The 13,604-nt window shown below is 35.8% G+C and overlaps 1 long non-coding RNA gene across 1 annotated transcript; it reads right to left on the bottom strand.

Annotated features, from left to right (window-relative positions):
* Positions 1–2,019: 2,019 nt before the first annotated feature.
* On the bottom strand, positions 2,020–13,296 carry LOC126887710 (uncharacterized). Its single transcript, XR_007699153.1, has 2 exons — positions 12,929–13,296; positions 2,020–2,831 (listed from the first exon to the last, which is right to left on the bottom strand). It is a non-coding gene; the product is annotated as an uncharacterized LOC126887710 (long non-coding RNA).
* Between the last annotated feature and the right edge of the window lie 308 nt (positions 13,297–13,604).

The following is a 13,604-nucleotide window of genomic DNA, read 5'->3' as shown; positions in this document are numbered from 1 at the left end:
AAATTTCCATTTATTAAATTATACAAAAATACTAATCCTACTTGATTACCTCTATTTTTCAGTGTATTAAGTTTTAAACTGTTTTCTATTAATGAATAATCGTGATCTACAATAGTTTGACCTAATTTAAATGCACAGAACCTCAAAAATTTGTGTTGAATTTTTTCAACAGTCATATTATGAACTGCATGTTATGGAGACCATACTATAGAGCCATATTCAAGTTTAGATCGCACCAAAGAACAATAAACTCCTCTTACAGTGTCAACTGAAAAATTACTACAGTGTCTCAAAATAAATCCTAACATTTTTGAAGACTGAACTGTTATGTAATTAATGTGTTCAACAAAACTCAAACTCTCGTCAAAAATCACTCCTAAATCTTTAACTTTTGAAACATATTTCAGATCTTCATTATTTATTTTATATGAAGTATTGATCTTCCTATTACCTTTGAAAAAACTAATGTAAAAATGATAGAGGCATTCAATCAAATAGAACGAGCTGCACAAAATAGTGGCCTTAAAATCAACCAGAACAAAACAAAATATATGCAGGTAAGTAAAAACACAGAAATAAGGCAGCCACAAAATATAACAATAGGAGAATACAACATTGAGGGGGTAAAAAACTTTACATACTTGGGATCCCTAGTCACATCTGATAATAACGTAGCAGAGGAAGTGAAGAGGCGAATATTTATTGCCAATAAAAGTTACCATGGCTTAATTCGGCTACTAAGATCAGACAACGTCGCAAGGAAAACAAAATGCCAAATATACAAAACCCTAATAAGGCCGGTACTCACATACGGCTCAGAAACCTGGACACTCACTAAAAGAGAGGAAACATTGCTAGCCACCTTTAAAAGAAAAATCTTGCGACACATATATAAGGGCACAAAAGAAAATGGAATTTGGCGAAGAAGGTACAACTTTGAACTATATGAAATATACCAGGATCCGGATATCATAACATTCATTAAAATAGGACGGCTGCGTTGGATGGGACATGTAGAAAGAATGGAAGAAGGCGAAATACCAAACAAAATATTCAAACAGATGCCAGTAGGAAAAAGAACAAGAGGAAGACCGAAGCTAAGATATTTAGAACAAATAGAAAATGATATAAAAACCTTAAAAATAAAAAACTGGAGAAAAAAAGCACGAAACAGATCAGAGTGGAGAAGAATCCTGGAACAGGCCAAAACCCAGAAAGGGCTGTCGAGCCAATGATGATGATGATGATAAAAATTTTATGGGGGTTTTGTTCCCTTTAACCCCCCCAAACTTTTGGGTACGTTCCAATTAAATTATTTCTGCGGTACCATTAGTTAAACACTGTGTTTTTAAAACTTTTTTACCTCTTTCTATTTTTTCGATAAAGCTCTTTTTATCAAGATATGGCTTCTTTTTAAAATGGTTCAAAATATACCTAAAAATGTAAATCATAAATAAATTTTCATATTATTAGTCTCTACAATCGTACTTAACCATATACAAATATGTGGTGGATTGGACAAATATTCAAAATATCACGATAAAAACTGACTTCAAAAAAGTACTAAGAGGCAAAAAAGTTTTAAAAACATTGTGTTTAATAGTACCACAATAATAATTCAATTGTAACTTACACAAAAGTTTGGGGGGGTTTAAACGAACAAAACCCCCATAAAATTTGTATGGGGTGTCGGGTGTCCAAATTTCACTATACAGTAGAACCTCGATTATCTGTCTCTCTATTAACTGTCACCTCTGTTCACCGTTTTGTAAGAGAGACTAAAAACTTTTTTTACAGTCACCTCCTGTTTTCATATGATATTTTTTGACATGTTTTGTAGTAAATTCAATCATCTATTTACCACAAAACATGTCAAAATTTACATGTGAAAACAGAGATGACCCTAAAAATGGTTTTTCGTCTCCTACAAAATTCATGGAAAAGCAGATAGGAGGTATTGTCACATCACCGACGATATACCAGAAGTATATGTGGCCATACCAAATAATACATCCTTGATAAATATAAACATTTTTATTGCACAAAATCTTGTCATATATTTTTTTCCATAATCATCACTAGGATGATGATTCATTTGTATTGAATTGTACATTGCAATTCTCTGATGTTTGGGAAAAAGGGCTTAAGTCAGAATTGCACATCGATAATGTTTTGATGATTTCTGGACCAGAAAAATCGGCTCTTTTTATTGGTACATACAGTGTAAGTCTGCAACACTTTTTTTATGGTCCAGAAATCATCAAAACATTATTGATGTGCAATTCTGACTTAAGCCCTTTTTGCCAAACATCAGAGAATTACAATCTGGTCATAACTGACCAATGAGCAAATTTAATTTAACCTAAATTACTACTGTTCCTTAAAATGAAGAGCTTACCCCATAGCGTCTCTTATCTAATCTAACAAGATCGTGCACTATTCTAACATACACAAGCACACAAGCACTACGCTCTGCTTTTCACTATCACCTATCACTCAAACTAGTTCAAAAGGCTTTGTCCTCTTCAATCTTCTAGTTTGTCCAGTAGTAGATATCGAGAAGTGTGGATTTCCTCAATATTCTCATACTTATGAAGTTGTTGTTGCTCATGACTTCCTGCTATCTTCTTGATGACTATATTATCCAGGTTCCATTCCTAGGTCTTGATATTTGTTTATAAAGTAATATCTTATTATGCATTGACAATGTGGAGTTTCTTCCAACTAGTCAATACACTTTTTATAGGTATCTTTCTTTTGCCTTTCATAGCCACAACAAGGCTATAATACGTTTCCTTCCTGGTTTTTTTGTAGACCACTTTCAGCTGATTCTAAAAAATTAAAATGAATGGTAATTTTCTATTCTTTACAATTAAAAATCAAATGAAATAGGTACTACTATTTACAGGTAATAATATGCATAAATAATTCGTTTCCTAAAGAATACAGAAAATTGAAAACGTTTTTATAATACTTAAGTCCACTTTAAGTGCACTTTACATCAACAATAAATTGAACAATAAATTGACCAAGTTATTCAAGGCCAAATTTGACGTGTTCTCAAAGCACAATTTGACATCCAAGTTTGTTCGTTATTAACTTGACGCCAATAAATTCGTGAATTTCTTGTGTCCACTTTACATCAACAATAAATTGAACAATAAATTGTCAAAGTTATTCAAGGCCAAATTTGACGAGTACAAAATGTATGTTTGTAAAAGAAAATGAAGGAATTTGATGAAATAGAACAATTGGATATGTTTTATTTTGTCAAATTTCTTTATTTTCTTTTTAATCACGGCAAAATTTAATGTAGAATTGTGTTTTGTATAATTCAAATTTGACCTTGAATAACTTGTTGTCAATTTCTTGTCCAATTATTGTTGATGTAAAGTGGACTTTGAAAGCAAAATTTTCTTGTCCTCAAAAAAATTGAAGGAACTTGGAATAAATGTTGTAAAAATGTCAATATTTTCAGTAGTACCAATGCAATGATTTTTTTATTAGAAGCTTTTGAATGTCGTTTGTTTCTTTGTTTGAGTAAAGTGTTTGATTTGAAACAGAATAGAATAGAACAGATTAATAAAATAAATAAAATAGAGAGATAGATTAGAATAGATATATAGTATAAAATAAACTGAAATAGAATAGAGTAGAATATAATAGAATAGATGTAATATATATGTAGATACTTACTAATAAAGTATTTGATTTAAAACAGAATAGAGTAGAATGTAACAGATTAAATGAAATATATAGATAGATTAGAATAGATATATAGTATAGAATAAAGTAAAATATAATATAATAGGTGAAATGATTGTGAAAAGCAATAGTTTTAAGTACCTAGGATCGGTATTACAGAGTAATGGAGAAATAGATGGAGATGCATGCAGTAGAATTAGGGCTGGATGGATGAAGTGGAAAGAAGCGAGTGGTGTGTTGTGACAGAAAAATTCCAATGAAGCTGAAGGGAAAATTCTATAAAACAGCCACAAGACCGGCTATGATGCGCGGAACTGAATGTTGGGCAGTGAAAAAGAAAGCGGAACAACGAATGCATGTGGTGGAAATGAGAATGCTTAGATGGATGAGTGGAGTGACAAAGAAGGATAAAATTAGATATTGTAAGGGGACTATTTGTTCCCTGGGTTCGAATTTACCAAAACTGTGAAAATCAAACAACATTTAAACTATTTTATTCGAGAAATCGTAAAAGCGTTACAACGTGTATAAAAGTAGGTTAAGAATCATATATTCATATTTCAACTGTCTAAAGTCAACGGTCACTCTTCTCTCAGGCTGGCCTCTGGTAGTCAGAGCTATGCAGCCCAATATGGTGATATTAGGTGGGTGTTACATCCTCCCCCTTTGCACCGCACTGGTGTCTCGCGTGTGGGGCAAGAGTGGTGATGGAATCTGAACAACAAGAACACAACTTCTTGGTTCGTATTCGTTGACGTCTGCTAGCAGCATCTGGAGACGGTAGGTCTGGTAGGTCAGCAGCTAAGCTAACAGATCGAAGTTCCTCTTCGGGACACTCATCGACGGTGATTTCCACAGGAGCGGGAGTAAGATCTACAGGAGCCATCTTCGGTGGACGACCTCTCTTATGGATCGCATGCACTGGTTGTGGTGTGGGGTCACTGACCTCCGAACGGTAAGGAGTCAGGGCTGACACGTGATATTTTCCAACAAAAGTCTCTAAGTTGTCAGCAGGTGAAACTTGGTAAGTAGTAGGAGAGATAACCTTCGTAATCACATAAGGCCCGTCGCGTCGGGGCGCGAACTTTGAAGTAACCGACTTGGCCGAATCACTAAGGGTGTGACTGTCTATTAGCACTTTATCTCCGACGACGAAAGTTGCACAACGGCGATGAGAGTCTTTATAGATATTTCGCCTATCCTGGCATAGTTCATGTCTTTCGCGCGCGGTACTTAAAACGTCACTTATAGTTTGTAAGTAAGGCGTGATTTGAGTTACGAAATTTTCGTGTGTTATTATTGCTCGAAAGTCTCTGTTAACATCGTCTGGAGTTCGCAGTTCTCTTCCGAACGTAAGATATGCGGGGGTAAAACTAGTCGAATCGCACATCACGGTGTTCATCGCGAAACGCACACTAGGTAATTTGTCCGCCCACGACGTATGATCAGACTTCGTAAGAATAGCTAACTGAGTCTTAATGTCTCTGTTTTTCCTTTCGACCGGGTTGGATTCCGGGTGATACACAGGGATAAGGTTTTGTTGAAAACCCAGGCAATGTGCTACCTGTTGCATAACCGCACTTACGAATTGGGTTCCGTTATCGCTAACAACTCGACGGGGAACTCCATAGCGTAAAATTACTTCATCAATTAAATGCTTTGCGCAGGCAAGAGCAGTGGCAGACTCTAAGGGAAACAGCTCTACCCAACGAGTGGCTGTGTCTTCTATGACAAAAATCCAGGTATAACCCTGAGGAGTGGGGGGCAAAGGCCCAAACAAATCAATGGAGAGGACTTCAAATCTTTGAGAGTATGCAGGGGTTTGAAGACAACCTGCGGGCTTAAGATTTGAGACTTTGTACCTTTGACATTCAATACAATTGCGTGTATGATCGGTGATGGTTCGTCTCATACCAACCCAAAAATAGCGTCGGGCTATTCGTTGGTAGGTTTTCTCAATACCATAATGTCCTGCCGTGTCCGAGTCATGGTATTCATGCAAGATGTGTGGTATCCGAGATTTGGCTACAACTAACTGAGGTTCGTCCTCATCGACTTCAGGAGCATATCTATATAAAATTCCATTTACCATTAGAAAACCTCTTTCAGTCCATTTCTTAAAATCTACACTTGCTTCTGAGGGATTTTCTAAACTGTTTATGATCTTGGCAAGATCGGGTTCTTCTAATTGTTCAGCTCGTACTTCAGCTATGCTAAGTGTCGGGAAATCTATAGTGACATAGTTAATTTCTGAGGCCATTAGTGAATCGTCACGAGATGGTCTCGATAATGTGTCAGCAATGACATTCTTCTTGCCTTTAATGTATTCGATCTTTAAATCAAATGGCATTAACTCTAGGGCCCATCTGGCCAACCTACCTGTAGGTGACTTCAAAGACATTAACCATTTTAATGCTTGATGGTCACTTTGTACTGTGCATGTAGCGCCTTCTAGATAACCTCTAAATCGTTTGACAGCCCAAACAACTGCAAGAGCCTCACGCTCGGTGGTGCTGTAATTTTGTTCGGCGGGTGTCAGTAGTCTAGAAGCATACTCGACAGGTCTCTCGTCTTCACTCTCCCCCTGTAGTAAACATGCCCCCAGAGCATAACTGCTCGAATCAGTTCGAAGGACATAGGGAAGGCTACTATCAGCCTGTCTTAGAATGGGAGCGGAACAGAGCAAGGATTTTAGGAGATCGAAAGCCTCGGTTTGCTCTTGTCCCCAATTCCATTTTGTTTTCTTTTTAGTCAGATTTGATAATGGTTTGGCAACATGGGAAAAGTTCTCAATAAAGCGGCGAAACCATGAGCAGGTTTGGAGAAATCTAAGAAGTTGGGTCACATTGGTAGGAGGAGGCATCTGTAGTATGGCTGAAACTTTATCGTCATTTGGGCGAATACCTTGAGATGAAATTATGTGACCTAAGTAATGCACTTCTTGACATGCGAATGAGCATTTCTCACGATTTAAAAATAACTTGAAGAGCCTTAATCTATCGAATACTTGAAGTAAGTCTTTTAGATGGTCTTCAAAAGCAGAGGAAAGGATGATTATGTCATCCAGATAAGCATAAATATTTAGGTTCTGCAAGCCAGAACGGAACTTGTCTATGAGCCTTTGAAAAGTAGAGGGGCTATTACAGAGACCAAATGGCATTTTGGTATATCGGAAAGTGCCAAAAGGACAGACAAAAGCAGTTTTGTCACGATCAGAAGGGCGCACCGATACTTGATGGTAACCAGATTTTAGATCAAGGGTACTCATAAATTTGGTTTCTTTGGATGCATGTAAAATATCTTCGATTCGGGGAAGAGGGTACTTATCAGCTCGGGTCACAGCGTTTAAACGTCGATAATCTACTGTCAGTCTAACACCGCCGTTTTTTTTGGGCACCAAAACAACAGGAGCCGCGTATGGGGACTCGCATTCCTCTATTGTACCATCTTCTAATAGCTGGTCTAATTCATGACGTAGTTGTTCCTTTTTAATATCCGACATTCTGTATGGTGGAACAGCTATGGGATTATCATCTGTGAGGGTGATTGTATGTTCAGCAAATGGGGTAGATTCAAGACTTCGGTCGAATACATCCGCATTTTCTTTGAGGAACATATTAAGTGTATTCTTTTCGGGAGGAGAAAGAGAAATTCCTTCATCATCTCTAATTTCTAAGTGAGCCATAGTAATAGTGTTAAGTGTACAGGTATTACCTTGAAGGGGGTCACATGAGAAAGGATAACGAGACTCTGATATATCACCATAAGACCAAGAGTCACGTGGTATGTCTAAAATTATGTTTGCTTTCTTTAGAAAGTCGGCACCTAGCAATGTTCTACTTTGAATGTGTTCAGGTACAGAAATCAATGTGAAAGCATGTGATCCATTTTGTAATAAAATGGAAACGTTAAATAAAAGAACATTAACTGAATTTGTTCGACCATCCGCAAGAGTCATTTGCATTACTCTCGTGGTGAAAGGCGTTTTATCTTCTAAAAGAATGTCTCTTAGCATCGAACCTGCAATACTACATTGAGCTCCAGAATCTAAATAACAATGACCATGATGGCCTTCAACATTAATCTGAACTATAGGTTTGGAGTGTGAAGGTTGAACCTTCAAGACATGATTGTCATTGTCAATTTCCGCTAATAAAAACTCAGATGTGTTAGAAGAAGAAAAGGAGGTTGATTGAGCATTTTTAGAACACTTAGGACAGTTGCTTACAACGTATCCTGGGGTTTTACATCGATAGCATGCAATAGAGTTCTGCGTCGGTGCATTAGCAGACTGAGATTTTGTAAAATTTGAATTTTGTGACGTTTTTGGCGAGTTAGCTTTGTCGGAATCAGTTTCTTTTGCTTTTACCGCAGCTAATTTTCTACAATCGTCTTTTACGTGACCAATGTTTTTACAAAAAGCACAGCGTACTTTCTTAGTATCTTTAATTGGTTTAGACTCGGTGTCATAATCAAAAGTTTCTTCGAGTAACCGTGTTTGAGTTAGAAGTTCGTTAAAAGTTTTTACTTTGTCACGAGGGACTTTTTCACGAATTCTTTTATGAAGCAGACCGTAAACCATGTCTAGTTGCACAGGTTCTGTTAGCGTATTTTCAGGTAGTTGTGCTAGTATAGCGCGAGCTTTACAAATAAATATATCGCTAGCAGTACGTGAGTCTTGCTCATTCTCGAAAAGTTCTTTATACACGCGATATGCGGGCTTTTGTGGACCGAATGTAGTACGTAGAAGTTGCACGATTTCATCCCACGACTTAACCGTAGTTTTAACGCCTTGGTACCAGTTTGCAGCAAAACCGTCTAACAGCATTGGGATTCCTTTCAACGCATTTTCATCCGATACCTGCGAACAGTCTTTAAAGATAGTGACCGCGTCTAGAAAAGCGTTTACGTCCGAATTTTTAGATCCATCGAATCGCGAACAGCATTTTGATAAGTTGCCGGCTTGATGCACGGGCGGTAGTTGAGTAGTCACTGCCAATTTTTGCAATAATTCTTGGAATTGATCATTTGTAAGTGTAACCGATGCCATCTCCGCTGTAGAATTGTCTTCTGTACGGCTAGTAGCTGCTTTTGGGTACTTTGACCGAAGGGGATATGTATGCATAAAAGTGTACTTACAGTTTTTTGATTAACCTATACTTAATTCCGTCTTGACTGCAATATCCGGAAGACACACTGTTTCCACGATGTAAGATTGCACAAAAGACACGATTTGCACAAAAGACACGATCTTGACTTGCAATATGTGGAAGACACGACGTTCCCACGACGTAATATTGCACAAAAGTCCTGCACGAATTGTCGAATTAGTCCTATTTTGAAGTTATTTCACACGTTAAGGTTCCACAGTGGGCGCCAATGTAAGGGGACTATTTGTTCCCTGGGTTCGAATTTACCAAAACTGTGAAAATCAAACAACATTTAAACTATTTTATTCGAGAAATCGTAAAAGCGTTACAACGTGTATAAAAGTAGGTTAAGAATCATATATTCATATTTCAACTGTCTAAAGTCAACGGTCACTCTTCTCTCAGGCTGGCCTCTGGTAGTCAGAGCTATGCAGCCCAATATGGTGATATTAGGTGGGTGTTACAATATGAGTATATTAGGGGAAGTCTAGGTGTGGCACCAATTGATGCCAAAATGAGAGAGCATAGGTTAAGATGGTTTGGTCATGTTCAACATCGAGACGTTAATCACCCAATACGAAGAATAGCTGAAGTGCAGATTCCTGGAAGGAGTAGGAGAGGAAGACGATAAGGCAGGACATGTTGGTAAAGGGGATTAACATTGATATGACTCAAGATAGAATTGTGTGGAGAAATGCAATTAGGGAAGCCAACACTGCATAGGGATAAGGCAAAGAGAATGATGATGATGATAATAGGTGTAATGTGTAGATACTTATATAGAATAGGTTTGAAATAGAGTAGAATATAATAGAATAAAGATACTATATACCTACATCCCTAATAGCACAAGGATGTCCTTCACAGACTTTAGGGAGGTCCGTTTTCGTCCAAGGAACGTCCTATTTTGGTCCAAATGTCGCGCTACCGAATGTCTGTTGGACGTCCACTTAAGGTCCGAAGGGACGTACATTGGACCTTAATCGGACGTCCTAGGGGACGTAAATTGGACCTTAACAGGACGTCCTATTTTGGTCCAAATGCCACGTTGCCAAACGTCCAATGGACGTCCATCTAACGTCCGAGGGGACGTTCAGTGAATGTCAATTGGACCTTCATAGGATGTCCCAGTTTGGTTCAATGTCTTGCTGCCGAACGTCCATCTAACGTCCTGAGAGGACCTCCGGTGGACGTCTAGCATCGATATTTAGACCTGTGGAGAATGTATGGTGGGAAATAAAAAATATATTTTTAAGGAACTTATATTACATCTTATATTAAATTACAATTATTGGATATTACATTATTTACATTAAATTACAATACACTTCTCCAAGAAATTAACGCACTACCTTAAAAATAGGGCATTTTTGATGTCTCGAATTTTCTAAACCTGTTGTCTCATCTGAGTGATTTTTTTATAATATAGCCTAGGCTATAGGTTACATCCTTAAGCTTGTCATGCACTGGTAGCTATACTATAATATATGTATATTATATCATATCGCTCTCTATAGTAATGAGTGAGCCTGCAGACAGGGAACTAATGGTTCCGTATGTGCAGGCTCACTCATTACTATAGAGAGCGACGTGATATAATATATATTACAGTATAGCTCCCCGTGCATGACAAGCATAAGGCATTTTATATTATTATAAAAAAATCACTTAGATGGGACAACAGGTTTAGGAAATTCGAGACATCAAAAATGCCCAATTTTTAAGGTGGTGCGTAATGCACTGTATATATAGGTAAACTTATATACAGGCTGTAACAAAAATAAAATTTTTGTGTTTATTTAGTTGGCTATCTATTATAGTGTACAATCATCTAGAATATTTTGAACAAACTAAAAACATGAATATATCATCGAAAAAATAATAAAAAGGTCTTAAAATGCTTGGTTAGATATTAAGATCTAGTTAAAAAGAAACCAAAAACTGTATATTTTCTACAGAACGTAGATTATGAATTTTTAAGCCAGCTAATCCCATTTATTATACAGGGTGTCCCGAAAAGATTGGTCGTAAATTAAATCACATATTCTGGGACCAAAAATAATTTGAATGAACCTAACTTACCTTAGTACAAATATGCACACAAAAAAAGTTACAGCCCTTTGAAGATACAAAATGAAAATTCGATTTTTTCGAATATATCGAAAACTATTAAAGATTTTTTATTGAAAATGGACATGAAGCAATATTATTGCAGTAACATCTTAAAGAAAAATTATAGTGAAATTTGTGCACCCCATAAAAATTTTATGGGGGTTTTGTTCCCTTTAACCCCCCCAAACTTTTGGGTACGTTCCAATTAAATTATTTCTGCGGTACCATTAGTTAAACACTGTGTTTTTAAAACTTTTTTACCTCTTTGCTATTTTTTCGATAAAGCTCTTTTTATCAAGATATGGCTTCTTTTTAAAATGGTTCAAAATATACCTAAAAATGTAAATCATAAATAAATTTTCATATTATTAGTCTCTACAATCGTACTTAACCATATACAAATATGTGGTGGATTTGACAAATATTCAAAATATCACGATAAAAACTGACTTCAAAAAAGTACTAAGAGGCAAAAAAGTTTTAAAAACATTGTGTTTAATAGTACCACAATAATAATTCAATTGTAACTTACACAAAAGTTTGGGGGGGGGGGTTTAAACGAACAAAACCCCCATAAAATTTGTATGGGGTGTCGGGTGTCCAAATTTCACTATACAGTGGAACCTCGATTATCTGTCTCTCTATTAACTGTTAACCATTTTGTAAGAGAGACTAAAAACTTTTTTTACAGTCACCTCCTGTTTTCATATGATATTTTTTGACATGTTTTGTAGTAAATTCAATTATCTATTTACTACAAAACATGTCAAAATTTACATGTGAAAACAGATGACCCTAAAAATGGTTTTTCGTCTCCTACAAAATTCATGAAAAAGCAGATAGGAGGTATTGTCACATCACCGACGATATACCAGAAGTATATGTGGCCATACCAAATAATACATCCTTGATAAATATAAACATTTTTATTGCACAAAATATATATATTTCTATATATATATATATATATATATATATATATATATATATATATATATATATATATATATATATATATATATATATATATATATATATTTTTCCATAATCATCACTACGATGATGATTCATTTGTATTGAATTGTACATTGCAATTCTCTGATGTTTGGGAAAAAGGGCTTAAGTCAGAATTGCACATCGATAATGTTTTGATGATTTCTGGACCAGAAAAATCGGCTCTTTTTATTGGTACATACAGTTTAAGTCTGCAACACTTTTTTTATGGTCCAGAAATCATCAAAACATTATTGATGTGCAATTCTGACTTCAGCCCTTTTTGCCAAACATCAGAGAATTACAATCTGGTCATAACTGACCAATGAGCAATTTTAATTTAACCTAAATTACTACTGTTCCTTAAAATGAAGAGCTTACCCTATAGCGTCTCTTATCTAATCTAACAAGATCGTGCACTATTCTAACATACACAGGCACACAAGCACTACGCTCTGCTTTTCACTATCACCTATCACTCAAACTAGTTCAAAAGGCTTTGTCCTCTTCAATCTTCTAGTTTGTCCAGTAGTAGATATCGAGGAGCTGGATTTCCTCAATATTCTCATACTTATGAAGTTGTTGTTGCTCATGACCTCCTGCTATCTTCTTGATGACTATTTTATCCAGGTTCCATTCCTAGGTCTTGATATTTGTTTATAAAGTAATATCTTATTATGCATCGACAATGTGGAGTTTCTTCCAACTAGTCAATACACTTTTTATAGGTATCTTTCTTTTGCCTTTCATAGCCACAACAAGGCTATAATACGTTTCCTTCCTGGTTTTTTTGTAGACCACTTTCAGCTGATTCTAAAAAATTAAAATGAATGGTAATTTTTCTATTCTTTACAATTAAAAATCAAAAGAAATAGGAAATAGGTACTACTATTTACAGGTAATAATATGCATAAATAATTCGTTTCCTAAAGAATACAGAAAATTGAAAACGTTTTTATAATACTTACATAATTGTTTAAACAAAAGAGACCCAGCCAGAGCAAAACTAACAGACAGAACTGCAAAAAAGCCACTAATTTCCATTTTCCCACCCCCTTATCTTATATGCATTTTCCAATCAAAATTTTTAGGTTGTCATGAACATGAAAGACTCAACCTCAACAAATAATAATAAACAAAAAGCTCTACAGCTCTACTTCCACTTCCCGCCAAATGGACACAGGTTGGTGACACTGAATTCACGCCAAATAAATGAAAAAATAGAACAATTTTCTTTTTCGTCAATTTCTTCACGTGAAGTTTATAACGAACAAACTTAGATGTCAAAGTGTGCTTTTACACGTCAAATTTGGCCTTGAATAACTTGGTCAATTTCTTGTCCAATTTATTGTTGATGTAAAGTGGACTTTACATCAACAATAAATTGGACAAGAAATTGACCAAGTTATTCAAGGCCAAATTTGACGTGTAAAAGCACACTTTGACATCTAAGTTTGTTCGTTATAAACTTCAGGTGAAGAAATTGACGAAAAAGAAAATTGTTCTATTTTTTCATTTATTTGGCGTGAATTCAGTGTCACCAACCTGTGTCCATTAGGCGGGAAGTGGAAGTAGAGCTGTAGAGCTTTTTGTTTATTATTATTTGTTGAGGTTGAGTCTTTCATGTTCATGACAACCTAAAAA

The sequence above is a fragment of the Diabrotica virgifera genome, chromosome 7, assembly GCF_917563875.1.
Source record: "Diabrotica virgifera virgifera chromosome 7, PGI_DIABVI_V3a".
In the NCBI taxonomy this organism is placed as follows: domain Eukaryota; kingdom Metazoa; phylum Arthropoda; class Insecta; order Coleoptera; family Chrysomelidae; genus Diabrotica; species Diabrotica virgifera.
This window is presented reverse-complemented; position numbering and strand designations above follow the sequence as displayed.